The 11762-nt window shown below is 36.0% G+C and overlaps 1 long non-coding RNA gene across 1 annotated transcript in view; it reads left to right on the forward strand.

Annotated features, from left to right (window-relative positions):
* The first annotated feature begins 10106 nt into the window (after positions 1 to 10106).
* Positions 10107 to 11762, forward strand: part of LOC107678140 (uncharacterized) — a 5692-nt gene continuing 4036 nt past the window's right edge. The window contains exon 1 of the long non-coding RNA XR_001632917.1: positions 10107 to 10190. This is a non-coding gene — a long non-coding RNA (uncharacterized LOC107678140). The remainder of the gene's footprint in view (positions 10191 to 11762) is intronic.

The raw sequence follows: 11762 nt of genomic DNA on the forward strand, positions 1-11762 counted from the left end.
AGACTCACAATGGTTTTTCATTGTCCTGCATGATGTTCGTCAGCAACTGCGTCAATGTAAGATGACTTACAGGTCTGGGCAGGGAGGGTGCATTATTTTTTCCATAATTAATCGCAATAAATAAATACCAAGATAGTAATCATGCTTTTGCCCTGAATCAGGTTCACCATACACTGATTTGCCTCATAGGGAACTAGGGAGTGGAATGAGACACACCCAGAGATATTATATAGCTTTTTTATTTATTTTATTTGCATATATTCTTCCTGCATCCAAGCTATCAAATTGTGCTGTGCTTCAACCTTTATTTAAAATCAAGACATTAATAAACATATTATAAAACAGACTCCCTCTTAGCAGTTTGATATCAATCATTAGAATTTGTTTAAAAGGCATGACTAATTAAAAAGGATATTTAAATAGGATTGAATTTTAATGGTGTTCTCCCTGTTACCTTTGTGTGGGGTTAACATGAGAGGAGAGGAGATTAGATATTCTCACACTAATTATGAGCGGTGTTCCCCAGGGGCGGGAAATTGGGCCGCTCGCGTTCTCATTGATCCCCTGCAGATCAGCGGCATCCGAGTGCAGCTTGCCGCTGAAAATACGCAGTCTAAAGTTCAGCTTTCCCTCAGGGCTTGTGGTTTGGGCCCTTGACCTCTGAGGTTAGGAGGGAAGAACAAGTCTTTCACCACACGGCGGTTCTCTCTAGCGGTAGGCACCAATCATGAGAGGCAGGGAAACTATAGGTTTGTGTTATGTTGGGTTGTTGTGGTTTGTAGTGAGGAATGGTAAGAGTTTAACCCCTTGGTAGACTGGAGATGTCTGTACTAGCTTTTGTAGTATTTTGGTACAGATTGATGTTACAGTATATTTTTAAAACCAATAAAGGTATGGATCCTCTGTTCTGTTGCAGCGTTTCCCAATCTAATTTGTGAGGGAACTGTGAGGAGTTTGTTGAAATGTTGAGCTGATGAAATGCTATTAATTAATTACATCATAAAAATTAAAATACATAAATATAAAATCAAATCAAAGTAAAATACTTGCATTTTTTTATTATTTTATCTGGAGCTCTTTCCTAATGTTACCCCATGTCTATACTGGACGCGAGAGGCGCAACGCGACTAAAGACAGCAGAACCCATTATAATCAGTGATTATAACACTGGATGGATTAACACGACAAATCATTCTATTTCTGACATACTCCAAGCATTTGTGCTGCTTCTGACCTGAAAGATAAATGGTTCGGCTGACAAAACCCCAAAATAATCCCTGATCTACTGAATTTATTTTCATTTGAAGAAAGAGGAGAGTTATGTACAGAAGTAATTTTTTACTTGATTGATTTTTAATGATAAATGGTGATTTTTGACCGCCTTGACTGTATCAGATATTAAATATCACACAGTGTCATCATTTTGGAGAATAGATAGTCAGTTCATTGTACAAAATATTTGAATGAACAAAAAAGTAGTCTTCAGCTGTGGCCCACATTTTGCATGCAGCCCCGTTAACTGTATGATGGACCCATATTCAAACAGTAGCTTTCCATAAAATACTGACATATGCCAATTTACAAAATAGATTCATATAGTATGGAAGGCTGGACTAATTATTTTTTTACTTATTTTTTTAATTATTATTTATTTTTACACTAATTCTGGACAGCATTCATTGAGTTTAGTTCAACCAGTGTACTTTATTACTAATGTCTTAGTATCTTTATGCCGTATAGTCGCATTTAGCAGATTACAGCTAATAACAAACAAACATTTTATTTCACCTAGCCTGTGTGTTTTTTTCATTGATGCACTAAAATAACTAAAACTAAAACTGAAATAAAATGTATGAAAAGTATATGGACATAAAAAGAAGGAAAGAAAGAAAAATTACAAAAAACAACAACAACAGCAAAATTTCAAAAGGGCTGTAGGGAGGTGGTACTTAATTGGAGATAAAATTAAGTGTTTACCGATTTTGATATTACAGTTAAATTTTTTTTCTTGTAAATCATGATTTTTTCCCCTAAAAATAATTTCATGATTTTAATCGACTTTTATTGTCAATAAGCACTTATGCAGAACATTTTTGTTCTTGTTAATAAGTTTTTGAAAACACTTTGTTTCATTAATTTTTCCATCCAATATAATAACAAATCACTGCAGACTGACTATGTAAATTTACATGAAGACATCAGCAGAACTGCTGTTTCAAAGCCCTTGGGGATCAGATGGAGTGTGGAGCTACGAATTAAAAATGATGTGAATTGTAACTGACGGCTGAATCAGTATCTGTCAGCAGATCATCATTGCACTTGCTTAGAATAAAATTTTTGCTATTTAATCAAACACTTTTGAGCATCATTCATAGAATCTGTCACAAATCGAACAATCTGTTGCCACTCATTCTTAAATCTCTGCCAGTAATTGTATTGAAGATGATAGAGCAATTAGGAAACTTTCAAACTTTTTTCTAAGTCTAAGTAAGTCTAAGTAGTTTAAAACAGACATGCTAATGAAATTTGCCACCAATAAATAAGCAGATGAGGTGCTATCATTGAGGTATTCCCAATGCAACCTCTCTAACCAGACTGTAAGAGAAATTAAGTGGAAATCTTGACATATAGTGAGGGGAAGACAACGCTCCATAATCTGTCTCCCGGGAACACTTTTCCGCATTTCCTCAAAATGCTTTTACCCATATTCCAAGGATAGGTGGATGGGGTCACAGTACCTCACAAACTCGGCTCATTTAATTTGTGAGAAAAATAACCAATTAGTCATAAAGGATGCATGGGGGATTTTGTGCAAACACGCTGAATAGAGACTATGTATGCTGATGGGAATTACGCATTTACATGTAGCACATGGTCGTCCTTGTATTTCCATTTAAACCAGCTGTTTTCAACGTTGAGACTCCAAAGGTCTTCGGGCGGGTGTGTGATGGAGAGTCCTTCACGTCTCCTCACTCAGCACCTGCGTACAGACTCTCTGTCATAAAGCAGTGCTGTTTGCCCATCTAATCTGTAAAGCAAACAGGGTAAAGCAGTCGCTGCATTGCTAAAACAAATCACATTTGACAAAAGAGCAGAGTTATGCATGCATGTGTTTTTGCCAGGCAGCCACTCGTATGTGATGTGTGTTCACTCTCACCACAAGAGCTGGAAAATATGGATAATCTATAATAAAAACTATAATGTTCCTGTAATTTGAATTTGTAGTGATCATAAATCTGGTTAATGGCAGCTTTCAGATAAGTATGGAGTTCATATCTGTGGAGAAGGAGGCGAGTATGAGACCTTCACCGTTGACTGCCCGCTCTTCAAGAAGAAGATCGTCATGTAAGTGACAAACACAACACCAGCGTGAGTGTATAACATGTGTGGGTGTGTGTGCGAGTGTGTGTGCGAGTGTGTGTGTGTGTGTGTGCGAGTGTGTGTGTATGTGTGTGTGTATGTGTGTGTGTGCGAATGTGTGTGAGTGTGTGTGTTTGCGTGTGTGGGTGTGTGTGCGAGTGTGTGTGCGAGTGTGTGTGTGTGTGTGTGTGTGTGTGTGTGTGTGTGTGTGTGCGAGTGTGTGTGTGTGTGTGTGTGTGTGTGTGTGTGTGTGTGTGTGCGAGTGTGTGTGTGTGTGTGTGTGTGTGTGTGTGTGTGTGTGTGTGCGAGTGTGGGGGAGAGAGTGTGTGTGTGTGTGTGTGTGTGCGAGTGTGTGCGAGTGTGTGTGTGCTTTGTGTTTCAGTGAAAAACACAAAAAACACTCGACTCGATGGAGACGATCATCCACTCGGCCGATGCCTTCGCTCCTGTTGGATACCTGCGCTTCACAAGCATGCACACGGAGGACAAGAGAGAAGTACGACTCGGCATAAAGACTTCTACACATTTATCATGTCATTGCTGATGTCATTGCTTCATTGCTTTTTGCTGTATAGTTTCAGTAAATGCTCTTTTTGTGCTGAAGATGTGTGCGGACCAAACCTGCGGAATTATGTATGAATGAATGAATGCATAAATAGAAAAACAAATAAAGGAATTAATTACTTGATAAAACAAATACAATATTTTTTTTTTTCAAATTAAGTTTAGTCCTAAATTAATTTTTGTATTACTTTCCACTCTTTATTGATTTTATTTGTTTATTTATTTTTTTTACTGTATTTTTTATTATTTTATTTATTAATTTTCATATTTAACATTTGAATGTGGCAATATTTAAATATGGAAATAAATACATGTCTGGAATAAATACATATAAATAAAACAAATATATAAATAATAAATATGTATTATTTATGAGCTTGAGTTTCTACTGCTTGTTAGTCTTCACAAAATGGATTGTTTGCAACAAACAATATACTTATTTTGTGTATATAAATGTTTTACGATCCATTTGCATTCATGCATTTGGCAGATGCTTTTATCCAAAGCAACATACACTGCATTCAAGTTCTGTACATATGTATCAGTTCATGCATTCCCTGGGAATCCAACCCTTCACATTGGTGTTACTAGCACCATACTCTAGTTTTTGAGGTAGTTTCCCAAACTTTCGTCAGATGAACACCTTAGAAGTGAAATATTTGCATTAAATACCCTCTAAAATCTCAAGTTAATATTTCAGTAATTTAGCAACACATTTACATGTTTATGGTTCTCTGACGTTGGTAATGGTCACATGACATGCAGTTAAACTAAAGAAACATTTAATCTTTTTTTTTTTAGTAAATGTTTTTTTTGTTATTGTTTTTATTTAAAAATTATTTAAATATTTATAAAGCCCCTTGTAGCGAATCAGCTCATTCATGGGGAAATATTAATAATTAATCATAACTAGTTATAATTAATTATAAATATTTAGATCCGCTGTAGATATTTACTTGACCTCTCAGGGTCAACTGTCTGTCAATTCTAAGAACGTTAATTTCCTGATTAAGGGAAATAACTTTCTTACTGTACAATTTCTCAGTACACCTTAGTTGAGTTTTGTTCAAGAAGCCCAGAAGTAGGCGTGTCCAGCTGTCCTTGTGTAGCCTCCGTTCGGCACCTGTGTGAAGGGTGTGGAGGAGGATGTTGTGGTGGACTGCTGTTGGACATACCGTGGTGTTTGCATGATGAGGATGCCTTTTTCCATGGCTTTTCCCAGTGGTTGGTCTGGAACCTGGGTCTGTTGCCATGGTGATGGCTCTGTCCTCTTCTGGCTAGGGGCTTTCTGTAGAAGGGTTTTGCATTGTGGCAATGCTGGGTGCCTTCTGGTGCCCGCTTTGTATTCTGAGTTGTGAAGTTCAGAATCAGCAGCGATCAGTCCATCAAATGAAAAATTGTGTTTTTGATTGGTCCAGACGCTACACCCTAAAGGGACATGATGATGGAAAAATTGTTTCAATACTTTGCATTCTGTAACAAAACTTTTACGTTCCCCAAATAAACTCAGAGTTCGCTCACAAAACGTTTGTGATGTAAATAATATGAGATGGGAGAAAAAACTACTTCAGTGCTTTTGTGAGTGAATGCAAAATATTGTTTAGAAATACAATACTTTTATGAGAGCATGCAAAAGCATTGAAAAATAATTTTTCCTCCCATCTCGTATTATTTTCCATCGACATGTCTTCTTAGGGCCTCTGTATCGCTTACTAAAAAACAATGCACAACTTTGGCCAAACAATTACAGTATATATTGATCATTTTACCATATATTGCTAGTTGAACTGTAAAAATGTGTCATTGCTTTTGCGGAGACATGCAGACACAAAAAACATAGACTCTGACATTGCGTTTAAGGCTGTTCACACTTTTAATAAATGTCAACAAGCACTACAAGTTACAATACAAATATTGATTTCTGAAATTCTTCACTTTCAAGCGTTCAAACCCTCAGGCTTTTATTTTGGCATAAAATTATTAGTGCTGAAAGTGCTGTAGACATCTGTCCGCAAAATTGATGGAAATTATGTGAATGTAAATAAAGGACAATTAGCATTTCCAAATGCATGTTAAACTCACAGCGCTTGCAGAGATGGAGTTTATGAGAAGCAGCGTTTATTGTGAAGTGAGCCGCTCTGAGATGCTGAAAGCACGCTATTATCAGCTGCACGCGTGTTAACTGAACAAGATATACAAGATATATCACTATTTCACTTTTCACTCTTCGCTTAGTTGTACAGCCCTGTTTCTTTAAAACAATTATTTGGAAACCCTGCTCTACAAGAATGCATTGTTCTCAACATGTCTTCAGCAGCACATTTACTGCAGAATGCAGGGAACGCGACACACTCATTCACAGCCTCTCTGCCAGTCCTCTTCTCTTTTTGTCCCCTTACGTGGGCGACTTTGACGTCTGCAATATTCACCCGTGCCTGAAAGCAGGCCTGCCTCAACAAACATGTCCAGTCACATTATCCAGTTTGTGCTTGGGTACACTGGGCTGCAGTGATAGTGGGAGGAAGTCAAGGGAAGGTTATTTGTGTGGATCTGTGTGACTTTGTGTCGAAAGTTTCCTCTAAACACATCTATCACTGTTGCTTTGATGTCCTTAAGAAAGTGGGCGCTGTTCATGCCGATGCACTCCCATATTTCCCCCTCGTGCTCTGCATCTGTGTGTTTTCCACAGTTTGTCTCATGCATCAGAAACACAATAGCACATGTTATAATGCGGCATGAACCTGCTCCTGTCATTCGCAGATGTACAGAAGCCCATTTCCACAGCATGATAAACAAATTAATGCTTTGCTAAATCATAATTATGACATAAGCCATTATGAGATTAAAAAAAGTCAAGATTATGAGGTACTAAGTCATAAATATGAGGAAAAAAGTCACAATTATGACAAAAATATACAATGTCATAGTATTTAAGAATTTAGACCTTTTTATTTTATAATTATGATGTTTGAGATTATGATCTCATAATTATGGCTTAGTATCTCAATTTTGAATTTGATCTCATAATTGTAACTTAGTGTCATCATTTCAACTTTATCTCATAATTATGGCGTAGTATCTCAATTTTGAAATTTATCTCATAATCATGGCTTATCCCAAAATGAATTTTTATCTCATAATGACTTAACATCTCATAATTTGTCTTTTGATCTCATAATTATGACTTAGTATCACCATTTCAACTTTATTTCATAATTATGGCGTAGTATCTCAATTTAGAATTTTTATCTCATAATCATGGCTTATCCCAAATATGAATTTTTATCTCATAATTTGTCTTTTGATCTCATAAAAATAACTTAGTATCATCATTTCAGCTTTATTTCATAATTATGGCTTAGTATCCCAATTTTGAATTTTTATCTCATAATCATGGCTTATCCCAAATATTAATTTTTATCTCATAATGACTTAACAGCTCATAATTTGTCTTTTGATCTCATAAATATAACTTAGTATCATCATTTCAACTTTATCTCATAATTATGCCTTAGTATCCCAATTTTGAATTTTTATCTCATAATTATAACTTAGTATCATAATTTCAACTTTATCTCATAATTATGCCTTAGTATCCCAATTTTGAATTTTTATCTCATAATTATAACTTAGTATCATAATTTCAACTTTATCTCATAATTATGGCGTAGTATCTCAATTTTGAATTTTTATCTCATAATTATAACTTAGTATCATAATTTCAACTTTATCTCGTAATTATGGCGTAGTATCTCAATTTTGAATTTTTATCTCATAATCATGGCTTATCCCAAATATGAATTTTTATCTCATAATGACTTAACATCTCATAATTTGTCTTTTGATCTCATAAATATAACTTAGCATCATCATTTCAAATTTATCTGATAATTATGGCTTAGTATCTCAATTTTGAAATTAGTATCTCATAATTTCAACTTTATCTCATAATTATGCCAAAGTGTTCCTATATTTCTCCTCTTATGCTCTGACAAGCACCTCTGTGTGTTCATCACAGTTGTTGCATGCTGCAGGGATGCAGCAGAAATGTTCAACACAACGTGCATGTCATAATGCAGCATGTGAACTGCACTGATTGACATTACAGTAGCCTTTATTCACAATATTAAAGCTATTATGTCAGTATTGACTAGTTCCATATGTCTTTCATGACTGACAAGCTCCAACAAAAGACAAAAACAACACCATAAATGTATCATAACAGTAGTCTACATGTCTCATGCACTGTATTCCAAGTATTCTGGAGTCATGTGTTATTTTCATGTGAGGAACAGACTGAAATGTAAGATTGAAAAACTTAATTGTAAATGTTCGTTGAAGTGGATCAGACTGATACACAGCTGCTGCTGAATGAGAAGACAGCAGCAGAATTATGTACTTTATAAAGTGCATTTGATTGTTATGATAGCGTTGCATTGTGGGATCTGTCATGTGAAGTTTGAAGAAGTTGACGAGCTGTATGTGTGTTTTGGGTCACGCCGTGTCCACAGTCTCAGCTGCTGGCTCTGTGCAGTGGCGTGTTTGCTTCTGCGTGTGTTCTGCTGTGTGTTGGTGGAGGATCAGGGCTTTGAGGGCATTAAAACACATTGCTCAAGAAGGCAACTTCCGCAGCCATGCGGCCTTCAGCGCGCCCCGCCGTGTCCTCACCCCACAGCGCCTGCAGGTCAGCAGGAGCGCAGGGAAATTCCTGCCCCGCTCTGCTAGAGAAGCTCCCACACGCAGCAGTCGAAAGGACTCTCCGTCATGCTGACAGATCCGCGCTGACATCGTCTCTGGAGGAAAGCGCTCCGGCCGCGAGAGGACACGAGGGGGGGGGGGGTTTGCCCTGAATTAATGCTGTTCCTCCTCTGCACTCGCTGCACAGACACACTGGAGGATAATTAATTAAATTATCACACGGCCAACTGCAGATGACAGCAGGACATTAAAGAGATCTGAAATATTTATTAAAAATGTACCATGTCCGGCGTGCTGCAATCAGGTGGTGTGTGTGCGGTTTAAATGGGGTCTTCTTGCTTATCACCACAAATGTTACCGTGAGAAAAACAAATAAGCAAGTGAATTCTTTGCCAAACCCCCTGAGCACAACCCCAATGACAACTGAAAACAGAAATTAATAATTATGATATAAAAAGTAATTATGGGATAAAAAGTCAATATTATGATATATCAAAAATGTCTTTTTCATAATGTAGTATCTCATATTTGTTACTTTTTGTCTCATAATTATGAATACCGTGTCATAATTTTAACACAGGTATCTCAATAAATATGACTTGGTATCTCATAATTTTAAATTTTTACCTAATGACTTAGTATCTTATAATTTTGACACATATTTTATAATATCACTTGACATCTCATAATTGTGACTTTTTAATCTCATAATTATGTCTTAGTATAATTTTGACAATCATTTCATAATAATAACATAGTATCTCATAATTACAACTTCTTATCTCATAATTATGACTCGTATCTCATAATTGCAACTTTTTTATCTCATAATTATGACTTGGCATCATTTTTGAGTCTGTTTATCTCATAATTGTGTATGTCACAATTTTGACACTTGCAGGTATCTCATAATTTTAGATTATTTTTAACCTCATTCACATCTCATAGTTATGCCTTAGTATCTCATAAATGATGACTTTGTATCTCATGATTTAGTATCTTATAATTTAGACTTTTTTCCCCCCTGTTGCTAGAATAATTGTTTTGTACACTGTAATGTATTATAAGATAATAAATAGGTAAAATTTTACAACGGTTTCTTCTCCAATCCATATTTATATGTCCCCGTCATTTTTTATGTACTGGAAAGTGATAACTATTATCTCATAATTATGACAACTTTTTAAATCTCATCAGTTTTGACTTTTATCTCATAATTATTACATAGTATCATCCCACTTATGTGATAATTATGAATTCATGTTTTTTTTTCGTATGTGGCAGAAATGGGCTTCCATAGTGACATGATCATTATATTCCTTTATTTTGTGGAGTATCCGCCTGCAGGTTCACTGATCAAGCATGTGAGAGTCGGTGTGTTTTCAGGGGTGTTTGTGTGTGATTTATTCTCCTGCAGGGCTCCGGAGGGCGGTCTCTGCCTCTCAGTAGATGTCCTTGCCAGAACGCCATTGACAGGATGACAGAAGAGCTGGAATATGCTGATAAAACTCCAGACGTCCAGGGAGGATGTCCATCAAACGCTGAGCGCAGTTGTCAGTCGGAGCCGGGTGAGACGTGTGTGTGTGTGTGTTCTGGTAGAAAGCACATCATACTGTCAGCCTGCAGCATAACTATTACTTCACTGATATTCTTTCAAAACTATATTGGCTCATCGAACACCAAAACAAAAGAAGTATTGCACTACTATGGTTTTGTTGAGGGTAATGTCAGAAAGTGAATAGAGGAACCATAGAGCTGCAGTGTTTCAGCAGTGTTTCATGCACCCACCGTATAATTGTGCATCTTTAGAATAGCAAAATAAAAAGACAGACCAAAAGCGCTTGAGTTGTACGGAGCTCATTGACTCTGTTGGGAACGGTCCTGGATAATACCGTGTTTTTGGGCATGAACCACGTGTTTTGGATATTGCCATAGTTCATTCCATGGTGTTTATATGTTATATAGTATATGTCTGTATTATTTTAATCATTCAGCACCATGATATTGTCCAGGCCAGTGGTCCCTTTTGACTTCAGGGTCAATATTTGAAGGGCCTCTCCCTGTGACGGCTCTGGTTCATCTGCTGTAATGACAACTTACAAAACCTAGGAGTATCCTAAGTAAAATTCCATCAAACGCTGAGCGCAGTTGTCAGTCGGAGCCGGGTGAGACGTGTGTGTGTGTGTGTTCTGGTAGAAAGCACATCATACTGTCAGCCTGCAGCATAACTATTACTTCACTGATATTCTTTCAAAACTATATTGGCTCATCGAACACCAAAACAAAAGAAGTATTGCACTACTATGGTTTTGTTGAGGGTAATGTCAGAAAGTGAATAGAGGAACCATAGAGCTGCAGTGTTTCAGCAGTGTTTCATGCACCCACCGTATAATTGTGCATCTTTAGAATAGCAAAATAAAAAGACAGACCAAAAGCGCTTGAGTTGTACGGAGCTCATTGACTCTGTTGGGAACGGTCCTGGATAATACCGTGTTTTTGGGCATGAACCACGTGTTTTGGATATTGCCATAGTTCATTCCATGGTGTTTATATGTTATATAGTATATGTCTGTATTATTTTAATCATTCAGCACCATGATATTGTCCAGGCCAGTGGTCCCTTTTGACTTCAGGGTCAATATTTGAAGGGCCTCTCCCTGTGACGGCTCTGGTTCATCTGCTGTAATGACAACTTACAAAACCTAGGAGTATCCTAAGTAAAATTAGCAGTGAAGAATTGTTAAATAATTTATTATTATTATTATTATTAAATAGTTATTATAATAATTATAATAATAATTGTTTCGTTTTTATTTAAAAAAAAATAATAATAAAATTAAAAGTTTCAGGATTCCGAATGCTGAATGTTTTTATTTTATTTTTAATTTGAAAGTGTTACTGATTTTGTTGTGTTTTGTCATTTTTCTTAGTTTTTGTTTTTTTATGTATATACGGTTTTCATAGCATTTCATTAGTTATTTTAGTATATCAAGATAAACTAAATGAAAATGAAAAACTAGCTGAATTTAAAACGTTTTTTTAATTATTTTTTTTATTTCAAGGAACAAAAATGGTTTTATGGTTTTAGTTTTAGTTAACTAAATATACTGGATAAGATTTTTTTTTTTTTTTTTTTTTTT

The sequence above is a fragment of the Sinocyclocheilus anshuiensis genome, unplaced genomic scaffold (assembly GCF_001515605.1).
Source record: "Sinocyclocheilus anshuiensis isolate Anshui unplaced genomic scaffold, SAMN03320099.WGS_v1.1 scaffold1069, whole genome shotgun sequence".
NCBI classification, from domain to species: domain Eukaryota; kingdom Metazoa; phylum Chordata; class Actinopteri; order Cypriniformes; family Cyprinidae; genus Sinocyclocheilus; species Sinocyclocheilus anshuiensis.